Raw genomic sequence first — 15,227 nt, forward strand, 5'->3', positions numbered from 1 at the left:
CAGTCAAGCCCTGGGGCCGAACTATAATGGCCGCCAGAGCGCGGTGTTCGATTCTGCTGGACCGTCAAGGAAAGCGGGGGAAAAAAAGCCAAAAAAACTAATGTCGCTCCTGAGAAACAATATAATTAACTCTTAATGAACCTTTCCCCTTCACAGGCCAGAACAATGCTAGAACAAGTACACACACGAACAGTCTAAGCCATGCTTTCTGGTAATGTATAGCTCATTAAAATGTTAGCTAAAAACTCATTAGAATTCACTTGAAGAAGTAATGGCTTCATTACCGTAATGTGCTGAAAAGCAAAGCAAAAAAAAAAAAGAAGAAGAAGAAGAAGGCAGCGACAGCTTTCTAATCACTTAATTGAGTCTCAAATGGAGGTCATTTGCATAATAAATAATGACGTGTCTTATCCTTCCCTTACTAGGCATGCATTCTCACAGGACTTTGTCATTAGCAGGCGCCAAAACGAAACAACAAAATCATTCTAGAGGCTTCTCATTTGGCGCCATTGTTGTTGCTTATGAGTCGGGGGTGATTTAGTTGGCACGTGCCTCCAGTGTGCTGCAACAAGAAGTGGCTGATACTGATGAACAATACGCCGGTGGCTTTTTGTGCCCAATTCGATAACGCCGGGCAATGAGGTTGATGTTGTGCTCCAGTCCAGAGTGGACACTTTACAGCCAGGAGGGGGTGGTAAGACATCGAGGACGGTGAAGATGCACGGGGAGGGTAGTGGTAGTAGTGGCGGCGAAGATAAGGACGAGGATTGACTTCCTGACAGTTTGGGTTTGGATGATTTAGCTGGTGGTTTGTACTTCCTGTACTGAGCAACGTGCAAAGAAGACACAAGGTGTGTCCCAGTCCTCCGTTGAGAAGACAGAACAAGAGTGTCCCATAAACGTTGCCTTTAAATGTGGCCCATTTCCTTTTGGCCAGGGGTCTCAAACATGTGGTCCGCGGGCCGACACTAGTTTGAGGCCTTGATATGAAAGTTTAATGTTAGTGCGGCCCGCGCAAGTTTGATATGGATGCTGTATGGTATCATGTACCCAGAAAAAATTATTACGTTTGATTCATGTTCATGTTAAAGGTTAAATAACTGTTAATAGTTATCCTCCCTATCCGTGTGGAAGTGGTAAGTTTTTGGCTATTTAAGTTCAGTGGAATGTTTTATTAGAGCTTTTCTTGTAGAAAATCGGAACCAAAGCAAAGTTTATTCATTTTTCTGTTTTTAATAAATGTGTTTTTTTTTTTTTGGGAAAACCTGATGCGGCCCAGCCTCACCGACACCCTAGCTCCAGTGGCCCCCAAGTAAATTGAGTTTGAGACCCCTTAGACCCCTTAGATTATACTATGGTTCTGATTTCATTATTTGAGATACAAGCATAAGAAGTTTTTTTCAAATTTTATTTCAATGATGTCATTTACTTGTATTTTGCTGGTTACCACTCTGTCACAGTGACTAGTCAATAAAGTTTTATTTTATTTTGCTTTGCGTTCTTAAAATGGTACAATTTCCTCAAAAACGAGCAATTCTGGAAATATTCAGAGGCCTTGGGCAACCTCTAAATATTGTTTAAAAAATTCAAAATTTTGCACAGTGAGTTTTTATTGATATGCTAACACATTTAGAGGGTGAGAGTTGAACATTTACAAAACACATTTTTGACTCCCCCATATAAGGACCACCCTAACGTAGGTGTAACATTTTAAATGACTCCTTCATTTTGATATATTGTTAATAATCAGCTAATATCCTAAACTGCATCGTAGCATTAGGGTAAAAGCACTACCATGACACCAGCAAACCTCCCCTAAGAAAGTCTGATGTAGATTTTTGTGATGCCTTCAAAGACCTTGTAGTCTGACCCCTCCTGTTAGTTAGCAATGTCGTAGTCGAAACATGATAACAGATCCAACTGGTGTGCTGCCTTGCCTTACAGCACGATGCTTCCTGTCAATGGAACAATCCAGCAACCACGATGCACTTAGGGGATCCTCCGGGTGGTCTCCGGGCGTCATCGGTAGTCAGAGAGTCGGGCCAGAAGTGTCGCTTTGCATTAGTGCTGGCCCTCACATTTGAAACGGCTTCTTGGATACCAGTTCTAAACTCCAAAGCCCGGTTGCACATTTATGACATTTCGGCGCACCACAGGCCTTAGAGAGGGAAATGAAAACCATATTAGCTCACCCCCCTTTTAAGGACTACAATCGTGCATTGTACAATATCTAAGTGTCACTGAGTGCATATATTTAGCATTGCCCACCTCACAAATACATTATATAACGTAGTTTGAGTACTAAATCCCCTGCAGCCTCTATAATCTTTAATGGGCTTTTTTTGAAACATATTTTAAAGCAGCCTATTTGCCGCTGCCTGTTTTATTGTTTTGGTCGGTAATAGGATTGGCAGTAATGAGCAGCAAGCAGTCAGGAGCTTATAAAAATGTGTCATACTACAGTTGTGGGAGCTCGTTAATTAAGCTTTGTGAGCAAATCTTATCTGATCTGAGTGTAAAAGTGATGAACCAAAAAGAAGGGATTGAATATGAACCAAGTACACAATATTTGAAACCGTGGTAATGAGTTACTCCGTATGTTTAATTTGAATTAATCGCAAGTTGACAAGCAAAGAAAAGGTTTAGCAGTTTTGTTTAAACCCAGAACTAATAATAGTATTAATAGAAGTTAGTAATAATAATAATAATAATGATAATGATAATGATAATGATAATGATAATAATAATAAGAAGAATAATAATACTAACTAGAAAATTCCCGCGGAAATTTTGATGGACTGGCCACTTGTGAACCTCGGGCCCGGTGTGCCAACGGCTACCGCGGTAGCACCTAGCAAGAAAGCCTCAAGTACGGAAAAGGTTGATGCAGTCCCATAGTGTCCCCACATCATGCCAAGTGTGTATTTGCCTTTAAACTTGAGTAAATTAGCTAAAATGCTAACATGCTAACGGCTACCGTGCTAACACGTGGCAAAACAGCCTCAGGTCCCGAAAAGTTTGGGGCAGTCCTACAGTGTCCCCACATCATGCCACGTGTGTATTTGCCTTTAGACATGAGTAAATTAGTAAAAATGCTAGCATGCTAACAGTCATCATGCTAGCACGTAGCAAGAGAGTCTCAAGTTTAGAAAGTGCCAAGGTTATCCTATAACATCCCTACATCATGCCATGTGTGTATTTGCCTTTAGACATGAGTAAATTAGCTTAAATGCTAACATGCTAACGGCTACCATGCTAGCAGCTAGCAAGAGGGCCTCAAGTTTAGAAACTGCCAAGGTTGTCCTATAACCTCCCCACATCATGCCATGTGTGTATTTGCCTTTAAACATGAGTAAATTAGCTTAAATGCTAACATGCTAACAGTCATTATGCTGGTACCTAGCAAGAGAGCCTCAAGTTTAGAAAGTGCCAAGGATGTCCTACAACGTCCCTGCATCATGCATGTGTGTATTTGCTTTTAAACATGAGCAAATTAGCTTAAATGCTAACATGCTAACAGTCATCATGCTAGCACCTTATTATTTACAATAATAAATAGGACATAGTAAAGTCTTCTTTTCTCGTAAAGGTGATATACATATAATGACGTTTTTGTCTTATTTTTATGGTCTAGTTTACGTTTTTAGTTGTCAGTTTGCCTTTGTTTTGCTATCGTCTTCGGTATATTGCTAGGGCTAAACTAAGCACACAAGCTAATAGCATCCAGCTAAACAATAACAGCGCATTCAGTGTCTAATGTTTGTTTGTTTGGCATTATACTTTTGGTATTATAGAGGTGATTACGAGCTAATTTCACTCAATCTAAATGTAAAAAATACATCTTTTAACACTATATTTGTGAAGGTGATGTGCGTTTTATCTTTCTTTTTTTTACAGCCCAAGCGAATGGAGGTGTGATATTGGCTGCTGTAAAGTGAGAGGGACGCCAAGCGAGGTACTTATTTCCACATCAATAACAACAGCGCACTTAAAAGATATAGCACGCGGTGCCAAAGTGAACATTTAGCAAAACGTGCATGTCTGCACGGTGAAAACGCAGCATTAAAATGCAGCGCTTGTGTGTGTGTGCCTTGTTTGCCTCCTTGCGCTCATTGTGACAGAGCCCCACCCGTCAGGGATGCGCATTCATGCGTGCGCTGCTGCAGCTGCAGAGCTCGCTGTGCAACACCCTGGCAGCAGACACAAATCTTTAAGAAAAAAAAAAAAAAAGAGTCCTGATGTAAATCAAGTAGAAATGTTGCTTTTCATGTGTGAGGATGCGCAATGAGGGGGCGTTGCTGTTTGAGGTGTAATGATCCAAAAGAGGTGTTCATCACCGACCCCTCCTCCGTGCTCCAAATGGCCCTTCTCGGATCATCTTCCCTTCAATCAATACTGCCTGAGAGGGAAAAATCCAACACCTAAAGATGATTTGTTCTGCGCTGTGACACATTTTCTATAATACTTCACATGTTGCGACTGGAGCAGAACCTTTTGGTGAAGCAGTCATGACATACATGAAACATTAAAGGCCAGTAAGCATAAGCCCGGACTCAGTCGGTGAGCTAAATCACCTTCAGATCAAATGCAAAGACATTTAAAGGCATTTATTGATCAGATTATAGATCTGAACTTGAGAGGAAGGGAAAAAAATTAAACTGTATCCCTGCTCCAAGGTCACATTAAAGTCGGCAATTATTCAGAAATGGTGAAGGTGTTCATGAATTGTGTGTATATGTTTCTGCATATGTTTCATTATATAATAAGAAACACACAACCATTCATGATGTGCTATATATATCACTAAACTGACTATGTTACTATGGTACCCATTATATCATTGGATGCTCATATCACCTCCTACTTCGGTACGAGGTGCATTATTAAAAAAAAAAACAAAACAAACAAAAAAAAACCTTAAACTGTATTATGGAAAGTAGGAAGTGAACAAATGTAGCAGTTACTGATTAAATTAAATTAAATTAAAAACTTTAACTATATTAGGAAAGCAGGAAGTGAACAAATGTAACAGTTACTGATTAAATTAAATTAAATTAAAAACTTTAACTATATTAGGAAAGCAGGAAGTGAACAAATGTAACAGTTACTGATTAAATTAAATTAAATTAAAAACTTTTACTATATTAGGAAAGCAGGAAGTGAACAAATGTAACAGTTACTGATTAAATTAAATTAAATTAAAAACTTTAACTATATTAGGAAAGCAGGAAGTGAACAAATGTAACAGTTACTGATTAAATTAAATTAAATTAAAAACTTTAACTATATTAGGAAAGCAGGAAGTGAACAAATGTAACAGTTACTGATTAAATTAAATTAAATTAAATTAAATTAAAAACTTTAACTATATTAGGAAAGCAGGAAGTGAACAAATGTAACAGTTACTGATTGTAAAAGTACCAGATGGAGGGGTAGGATTTAATAAGCTTTGCTTCTTCCTACTCCTTTTGGACATGTGGAACTGGGAACTGATTATGGGATGCACTCAATTGTAATCTGATGCATGTTCAAATGAAATTAAACCATTACCATTACCAGGAAACAATTTAAATCAGCAAGGGGGTTTGTTATCATTTCAAGCAGTGTTGCAGACAGTAGAAATAACATTTAATGTTAAGCACAAGTTTATGTGCTTCTTCATGTTTTTCTTATTATTCAAGTAATATGAACTACAGACTCATGTAATCTTGTACTGTAAACATTACAGGAGAGTATTTTAAACATACATTTCCCCAGTAAGCTATAGCCTGATTGCTGCACCCAACACTAAATACGTCAAATAAATGGCGCATACTCAGCAAATCACTGTTACATTACGCTCACATACACAAACGATCAATTGGCGTTGCAGTAACAAATTCACTCATGTTTACTACCCGGCTCCACTCAGAGATTTATCTCAGCTGCAGCTCGCCTGGCGTCGTCCCGCGGAGGAGCGCTACATCTTAGACGACTTGGCATGACAGGCCCCAGTCGCTTATTTCACAATCCAATTTGCGTTAATTGTGTTACGGTGGGAGTAATTGCGTTAGATGCATCCGTAATCGTCTCTCTGGCTCGGTGCAGTACCGCACTGTATAACTTTACACCAGCCTTACGTAACGTGGTAATGTAGGGGGAATTTCATTCATCAATGGATAGTCACAGTGGTAATTTGGCGTCCTGGAAAAGCCCGTCCGTCTGTGTTGTGTGCGGGAAATCCATCTTTGTTCTCTTTCTTATACTGTTTTTCCACTATGCTTTTCCATTGCTAGGTTAGCAAAACCGCTGGCATGAATCAGAACGAGGCATGCATCAACAAAGTGGAGACTGTGGAGTTTGATACTGCAGCATCCAGAGTTAAGATACATCAACGGGATGAGGTAGTTTTAGAATTAGCGTTTATGTCATTGATATCTTTGTCACGTTCCGTAAAAATATATTTATTAATGCTATGCAGCAGAATGACGCACTAGCAAGTCCAACTCAAAACATGGCAATGAACCGACAAACAAAGGAACGCGCACCTGAACTAAATAGCAATCACAAATGGAAAACAGGTGCGGGAGAAAATGGAAATCAACAGAAAACAGAAGAGAGTAACAAAGGAAGTGAATACAAAATAAGGGCATGAACTAGGAAGGGAACTACCTAGGAACTAAACGAGCTATCACAAGGGGGTGAAGCTGTTTTCCGGAAACAATGGTATACATCAGGGGTCTCAAACACACGGCCCGCGGGCCAAATGTGGCCCGCAGGATGCTACTTTAGGTCCCCGCCTTGATTTTGTTTAATGTTAGTGCGGCCCGCGCAAGTTTGATATGGATGCTGTATGGTATCATGTACCCAGAAAAAATTATTACGTTTGATTAATGTTCATGTTAAAGGTTAAATAAGTGTTAATAGTTATCCTCCCTATCCGTGTGGAAGTGGTAAGTTTTTGGCTATTTAAGTTGAAAGGAAATAACTTGAAGGCTACCGTTTAGGTCGCTAGCTCTCTCGTTTGCGAGTTAGCATGTGTCTCAAGACCCTGCAGTTGCGCAATATGTTGTAAATAAAAAGAGTATAAATGTGACTATAGTCGTGTTTTGTCATGTCTACAGGGCTCTAATAATGCTTTGTTCATTTTAATCTGAAAAAAATAATTTGTCTATCCACCAACTATATGTGGTTTCTTAAGTTTTTATTATTTGTTGTTTTATTATTATTATTATATTTATTTATTACTGATTGATTGATTTTCTTTATTCTTGATTTGTTTATTTATTTTTCATCTTATTTTGTGTAGAAAAATAAAAATTAAGATATTTGAGAACAGTGGAATGTTTTATCAGAGCTTTTATTGTAGAAAATCGGAACCAAAACAAAGTTTATTTATTTTTCTGTTTTTAATAAATGGTTTTTTTTGGACAACCTGATGCGGCCCAGCCTCACCCAGACCCTAGCTCCAGTGGCCCCCAAGTAAATTGAGTTTGAGACCCCTGGTATACATGGAAAGGAATATGCGTTGCATTTGCCAGTGAGAAAGTACCACTAGCAAGTAGTATTACTGTGCAATAGAAGAGAGGCAATATACGCCCTTCACAACCAGTACCCCTCACAGCCAACACATCAAAAAAATAGAATAATCGGCATTTTTATATACGGCAAACTTGTCCAATTGTGTTACACGAGCCTGGGCTGTTTCTTCTCGGAGAGGTTAATCTTTTAGGCAAAGGAACAAAGTTAATGAGGCAACTCGTAATTTGCGGCTCTACACGGCAGAGTTGTGTCAACAGTATCGACTGCACTGCAGACGGGATGAGATATATCTTTGGAGGGCACCCATGACCTACATACATAGCAAGGACGAGACAGTGGATCCCCCAGCAGTGCGGTGCGGTGCGGTGCAGTGCGGTGCAGTGCAGCCATCCCACAGCTCTCCAGGGCACACGTTCTGCAGCAAACACTGAAGCCATCATTTCCATGCGTGTATGTGCGAGTATTTCTACTTGCAACGCATGCACTGTCCTTTATCTTTACCGTCTTTCATATATCACACACACACACACATGTACTCAAGCTTATATGATTATCAATAGCTGCCACGAAGCTAACAATCAATAGCCATTCCAACTGACAATTAGCAAATAACTCAACGTGCAGCGACCAGTGAGCCAGAATCAAGAAAGCGAGGATGCTCTAAAACAGGGGTCTCAAATTCAATTTACTTGGGGGCCACTGGAGCTAGGGTCTGGGTGAGACTGGGCCGCATCAGGTTTTCCAAAAAAAAAAAAAAAACACACATTTATTAAAAACAGAAAAATATACAAACTTTTTCAGTGCTTTGGTTCTGATTTTTTTTTACAATAAAAGCTCTGATAAAACATTCCACTGTTCTCAAATATCTTAATTTTTATTTTTCTGCACAAAATAAGATGAAAAATAAATAAACAAATCAAGAATAAAGAAAATCAATCAGTAATAAATAAATATAATAATAATAATAAAACGGCAAATCATAAAAACTTAAGAAACCACATATAGTTGGTGGGTAGACAAATGATTTTTTTCATATTAAAATGAACAAAGCATTATTAGAGCCCTGTATACATGACAAAACACGACTATAGTCACATTTATACTCTTTATTTACAACATATTGCGCAACTGCAGGGTCTTGAGACACATGCTAACTCGCAAACTAGAGAGCTAGCGACCTAAACGGTAGCCTCCAAGTTATTTCCTTTCAACTTAAAAAGCCAAAAACTTACCACTTCCACACGGATAGGGAGGATAACTATTAACAGTTATTTAACCTTTAACATGAACATGAATCAAACATAATAATTTTTTCTGGGTACATGATACTATACAGCATCCATATCTAACATTAACATTTCATATCAAGGGGGGGGGGGCTCAAACTAGTGTCCTGCGGGCCACATTTGGCCCGCGGGCTGCGTGTTTGAGACCCCTGCTCTAAAAGATGCTGTATGATGTACGTTTGTCGACCACATGAGAGAACATATAGAGGATTAAGTGTCTTTTTGTGTGTGCACATATACAGTCATAATTAAGGATTCCGCCTTCATGTGCACACATTGACATTGAACATCCGACGAGGAGTCTTGCTGAGTCTGTGCTTTTTGGAAGCGGCTCTTCATTATCGTTTTCTCATTATCGTTATTTAATTTGGTGAGTGTACTGAGATAGTGTACGCTACAGATTAATCAATACTAATTGGTTGCTCTTGTAAATTACTTTGGACCGCTGTTTAAAATTCAAATATCATGTTTTTCCAACATAAAAACAATCAGAATCACGCTAATAAATTACAATGTTTATTTTTAGATATAATATACAGAACCTTGGTTAGAGTAATTAATCTGTTCCGACTCTAACTAAATCAATTCACCCCATAAATCATATATAAATCTGATTAATCTGTTACAGAAAAACACAAATGTTCACATAAAACTTTCTATTATAATTTTACATGCAGAAAACCCTTCAGATGCATATAAATGACCTTTTTAGGACTCTTATAATAATACTATGGGGTCTTATTCCATAAGCAGCAATCACTGCTCACATTTTGCAGAGTTGTCAGCTGGCAGTCCAAAAAACACAATGTTTAAAAAATTGTTTAAAAGATTACAATTGAGTGCATCCCATAATCAGTTCCCAGTTCCACATGTCCAAAAGGAGTAGGAAGAAGCAAAGCTTATTAAATCCTACCCCTACATCTGGTACTTTTAAAATCAGTAACTGTTACATTTGTTCACTTCCTGCTTTCCTAATATAGTTAATGTTTTTAATTTAATTTAATTTAATTTAATTTAATTTAATTTAATTTAATTTAATTTAATTTAATTTAATTTTATTTAATTTTATTTAATTTTATTTAATTTTATTTAATTTTATTTAATTTTATTTAATTTTATTTAATTTTATTTAATTTTATTTAATTTTATTTAATTTTATTTTATTTTATTTTGCTACCAAAGAAATAGTCAATGATCACACATTTTTTACATGGTATTCAAAAAAAGCATGTAAAGCAGATGAGAGAGAGCGATATCAATGCAGCTGTTCCAGTATTTTTCCCATGAGTCATATCTAAGTGTTGTGCAACTCTTATTGTGCTGTGTGAGTGTGTTTGTCGAGAAGGCCTTCTATGAACTGTGTAGTAGTAGCATTTAACATTAACATGAAGGTTTAGTGATAAAAATTAAAGTTATTATAAACACTATAAAAGTCACATAAAAAAATCAAATGGAAATATACCAAATATTATTTTTATTGAACGTCATTCAGTCTTACATACGCGCTCTAAATGTCCATGGCGAGGGTATTTCTTCAGGTTACCCCCACTGACACTCTACTGTGGTAATGGCATTCTCCTGGTGATGTGAACTGTTTATTATTGTCATTATTATCCTTATTATCATTATTATTATTGCTACTGAATTGTCATCACAAATGGCCACTCACCTCTTAAGGCTACAACGAAGCTCTTTATTACTACATTACATTGTCTGTGAACTATACATTACACTTATATCTGAAAATGATAATGTCTACCCCGAGGGGGAGTAAAACATAAACGACTACGTCCATGTCAAGCAATCCGTTCACTGGCGGAGACAATTCCATCAAGGGCCGGATCAAAAGGTAACCGTTCTTGCCATTTTGGACTGAAGGCACAATTTTTCTCTGATTAATTCCGGGTCCTCGAAAGGTCACCGTGATACAGTGACATTTCAAATCGTCATGCCTAACCCTGGAGAGCGGGACACCGGGGAGCCATTAAAGGGGACTCCGGTGTTTGCCGTGGACATTTAGTCGCCACTCCAGCCGCTGCGGGAATCCCAACATTGTACACGAACACATCAGAGAGAGGGGTGGCTGACACACATGTGCGCACACATACATACGAGGACTACGTCCCTATGTACGTGATCATCCCCCTACTGATGTCGGAACAGAGAAACAAGCAGACTTTGCCCCTTGGGTAATGAGAGAGCATTGTGAGGCTATGCTGGCTGTGAAACCCAATTAGTGCATGCGGTTTTATCACTTCTCTCTGTTGGAGACACCTACGTAATCTAAAAAGATCCGATACAAGCGCTGGATGAACAATACAAAAGATAAGACGGCCGCGGCGTATTGCACCAGGATTCTTCCGGATTTTCACATGCATTCTAATTCTAATGGTGCATTCACACTCATCATGCTTCCGGGAAAAAATATATATATATATATATATTTAGTGTATTTGCTCTGCTTATATAGGTTAGTATAGCCAAGTGTAAACATGGACTAGTGTTAAAATTAAAGCACAAAGCATGTAGACATTACAAATATGGAAGAGAAAATGTATTTGATGTGTTTTTCTCTTTCCGAATGACCTTTCCCAAAGCAATGGTATACATGGAAAGGAATATTCCAATCGCGTGTCTACATGCGCCGCTATAATCAACCAGAATAGTCAATGGGGCATGCCCAGTAAAACGTAAACACCAACATCCAACCAACATGCTAGGTTAATTGGTGACTCCAAATTGTCCATAGGTATGAATGTGAGTGTGAATGGTTGTTTGTCTATATATGCCCCTTGATTGGCTGGCGACTAGTGTACCTTGCCTCTCGCCCGAAGACAGCTGGGATAGGCTCCAGCACCCCCCGCAACCCTCGTGAGGAAAAGCGGTAGAAAATGAATGAATGAATAAAAAACAAAACATTTTCCAAATAATGTAAAACATCCAGTAGCCAGTTTTTCTCTTTCCGAATGGAATCTTTCCGAATGACCTTTCCGAAAGCAATGGTATACATGGAAAGGAATATTCCAATCGCGTGTCTACATGCAGCGCTATAATCAACCAGAATAGTCAATGGGGCATGCCCAGTAAAACGTAAACACCAACATCCAACCAACATGCTAGGTTAATTAGTGACTCCAAATTGTCCATAGGTATGAATGTGAGTGTGAATGGTTGTTTGTCTATATGTGCCCTGTGATTGGCTGCCGACCAGTCCGGGGTGTACTAGCACCCCCCGCAACCCTCGTGAGGAAAAGCGGTAGAAAATGAATGAATGAATAAAAAACTAAACATTTGCCAAATAATGTAAAACATTATAAACAGTAGCCACGTTTACATGAGGAGTTTTTCTCTTTCCGAATGACCTTTCCGAAAGCAATGGTATACATGGAAAGGAATATTCCAATCGCGTGTCTACATGCGGCGCTATAATCAACCAGAATAGTCAATGGGGCATGCCCAGTAAAACGTAAACACCAACATCACGTGATACCGACTTCCTCGAGTTTTTCTTCCACTTGTTGGAATAACTCCATATTGCCATTTTTTCCTTCGTCCAGTCTTGAAATTTAGTTTGAATCAAAAACAAACTTTCCTTAGCAGTCCAGTGCCGATTGCTCGCCTCCATTTTTTTTTTAATCGAAGAACGTCTGGAGCTGCGTGTTACGTCATATCTCAGCATTCGCTGAAAGAACGCACCCGGGAACAGGAAAAGATAAAGTTCAATCTTGCTAATATTTTATAATTAAAGTTGGCACATGTTTTGTATCGATTTTCTTTTTTAATAAAAGTGGACTTGTGAATGGCGTATAGAAGGGTTTAGATTCTGTTCCACAGATGGCGCTAATGCACACGAAAGCTGCTTGCCAACCGCCAATAAACAACAGAAGAAGAAAAACAACTTTCCGATCGAGTGGGTACAAGATACCTCAATCGGATTTGGGAAAGGAATATTCCACCCCTCTGAATCCCATTATATATTCATTCGGATTGGCACTTTTCCTTCGGAATGAGGTGTATACAAAGGTTACATTCTTTCCGTTTGAGCAAATAAATCGAATGCAATTGGGATATTTGGGTCCATGTATACGTGGCTAATGTTTAAAAGTATATTTTAGAATCATTAAAAAGTATAATAATAATAACCAACCTAGACCTAGCAGACTATTTGGGTTTTGAATACAGATGTCCCTCGGTTGTCATGGCTAATTGACCCCACTGTGATACGTACATTTCCAAAATTTCCTCAAAATTAGCCATTTTCTATACTTGGAAATGCTCAATTTAGGCATTAATATGACATTGGACATTAAATATGCATATGTCTGACTAATACCAGGCCACAGTCAACCGCATAATCAAACCTCATAATCATAATAAAGTAAATGTAATTCGATAGTGCAAGTGCAGAGTAACATTGTGGTCAATGTTCATGTGGTCATCACTGATAGGACTTCCTGACATGCTTAATGATCATCATGCAGCAATGTCAGCCATCTATTTCTGCATCTCCTGTGCAACTGCTTCCTGTTTATGAACGCCTCACACCTGAATTTTCCTCCCTTGAAATAACCGCAGCAGGAAGAGAGAAAGCGAAAAAGCAGGAAAAGCCTTATCTTTGCCTTCAAAGAGCAGAGCGGGCGCGTGTGCGTCGCTATTGCAGCCGTCACGCTGAGCGCAAGCTAGCTTCTGCTTCGCCACAAGGCGTCAAAGGCGCCGGCTTCTGTATTTATGCACCGCATCACTCCTGGCTCTTTGATGGTGCCGATTGCTGTCAAGACACCGAGGCGCTCCCTTGAATATTCTGAAATGCTTGGAATATCAGCATGGCAAACTAGGGATGTGTTGGTGTGACAATTCTAGCGATATATCGATTTTGGATATGGAATCATGAGGATTTGATCGAGTGAACATCTTGCTTGATCTTTAAGCAGCGATCCGAATGTGGCAATAGAGAACCTATGTGCTCGACCGAATGCTATCATGTCACCATGCATCACATTTTGGAAATAAAGTTTTCTTGCATTTTATTAGTCATTTCTACCATCTAAGGCAGGGGTCTCAAACACGTGGCCCGCGGGCCAAATGTGGTCCACATGACACTAGTTTGAGGCCCCCGCCTTGATATGAAAGTTTAATGTTAGTGCGGCCCGCGCAAGTTTGATATGGATGCTGTATGGTATCATGTACCCAGAAAAAATTATTACGTTTGATTCATATTCATGTTAAAGGTTAAATAACTGTTAATAGTTATCCTCCCTATCCGTGTGGAAGTGGTAAGTTTTTGGCTATTTAAGTTGAAAGGAAATAACTTGAAGGCTACCGTTTAGGTGGCTAGCTCTCTAGTTTGCGAGTTAGCATGTGTCTCGAGACCCTGCAGTTGCGCAATATGTTGTAAATAAAAAGAGTATAAATGTGACTATAGTCGTGTTTTGTCATGTCTACAGGGCTCTAATAATGCTTTGTTCATTTTAATATGAAAAAAATAATTTGTCTACCCACCAACTATATGTGGTTTCTTAAGTTTTTATTATTTGCTTTTATTATTATTATTTTTATTATTATTATTATTATTAGATTTTTTATTCTTATTATATTATTATATTTATTTATTACTGATTGATTGATTTTCTTTATTCTTGATTTGTTTATTTATTTTCCATCTTATTTTGTGCAGAAAAATAAAAATAATAAAAACTAAAAAAAACCTGATGTGGCCCAGCCTTGCCCAGACCCTAGCTCCAGTGGCCCCCAGTATAAATTGAGTTTGAGACCCCTGATCTAAGGAGACCAGGGTTCACTTCCACCCTCGGCCATCTCTGTGTGGAGTTTGCATGTTCTCCCCGTGCATGCGTGAGTTTTCTCCGGGTACTCCGGTTTCCTCCCACATTCCAAAAACACAAATTGCATCATACGTCCAAATATTTAACGATTCATTATTCCGATGAAGCCCGCATGTGTGTGACACTGATTGATACTATTTGATTAGCATAGACGAGCTGATCATTTTCAATTTCCATTATTGACTATCAGACGCAATCTTAGAGGCTTTCCTTCAGATATTATTGACGTCAGCGCTCAATGGGAGCCGAGCGCTAAGAAGACAAAGAGGAAGTGGAGTATTTCGTTATTCCGCCTTGAGCCATGAATACCTAACTGGTGGCCAGCACATGTTTCCAAACTCCAAAAGAGGGTTTAAAATAGTTCAGGAATGACCATACTTCTATGACTTTGAATGCATCTCGGTTGAGCCTTCTTGCACACGTGGTCGACATGGGGGTGAGGGACGGGGGAGAAATAAGAGTGAAAACATCACAGGGAGCCTCTGTTGAAGCAGCAGAAAGGTGACGTGAGCACTATGCCGAGGGAAGCGACCCTTGACCTCGCCACCGACTCGCACTTAGTGTTCTCCCCGCAGGAGTC

General features: G+C 38.9%; 1 protein-coding gene and 1 long non-coding RNA gene across 17 annotated transcripts in view; one reads left to right on the forward strand and one right to left on the reverse strand.

Annotated features, from left to right (window-relative positions):
* robo2 (roundabout, axon guidance receptor, homolog 2 (Drosophila)) overlaps window positions 1-15,227 on the reverse strand; it is a 386,548-nt gene that overhangs the window by 100,344 nt on the left and 270,977 nt on the right. The gene's annotated exons all lie outside the window — the stretch shown is intronic.
* The window catches only part of LOC131134174 (uncharacterized), a 57,680-nt gene that overhangs the window by 16,082 nt on the left and 26,371 nt on the right, over window positions 1-15,227 (forward strand). For 7 of the 10 annotated variants that reach the window (XR_009131353.1, XR_009131358.1, XR_009131359.1 and 4 more), the window contains 2 exons: window positions 3,898-3,955; window positions 6,276-6,383. The exons of 2 other annotated variants lie outside the window; for them this stretch is intronic. This is a non-coding gene — a long non-coding RNA (uncharacterized LOC131134174). Of the gene's footprint in view, window positions 1-3,897; window positions 3,956-6,275; window positions 6,384-6,460; window positions 6,881-15,227 lie in introns of those variants that run through there. One more of the 10 variants, XR_009131354.1, reaches the window with a different exon arrangement.

The sequence above is a fragment of the Doryrhamphus excisus genome, chromosome 8 (genome assembly GCF_030265055.1).
Source record: "Doryrhamphus excisus isolate RoL2022-K1 chromosome 8, RoL_Dexc_1.0, whole genome shotgun sequence".
NCBI classification, from domain to species: domain Eukaryota; kingdom Metazoa; phylum Chordata; class Actinopteri; order Syngnathiformes; family Syngnathidae; genus Doryrhamphus; species Doryrhamphus excisus.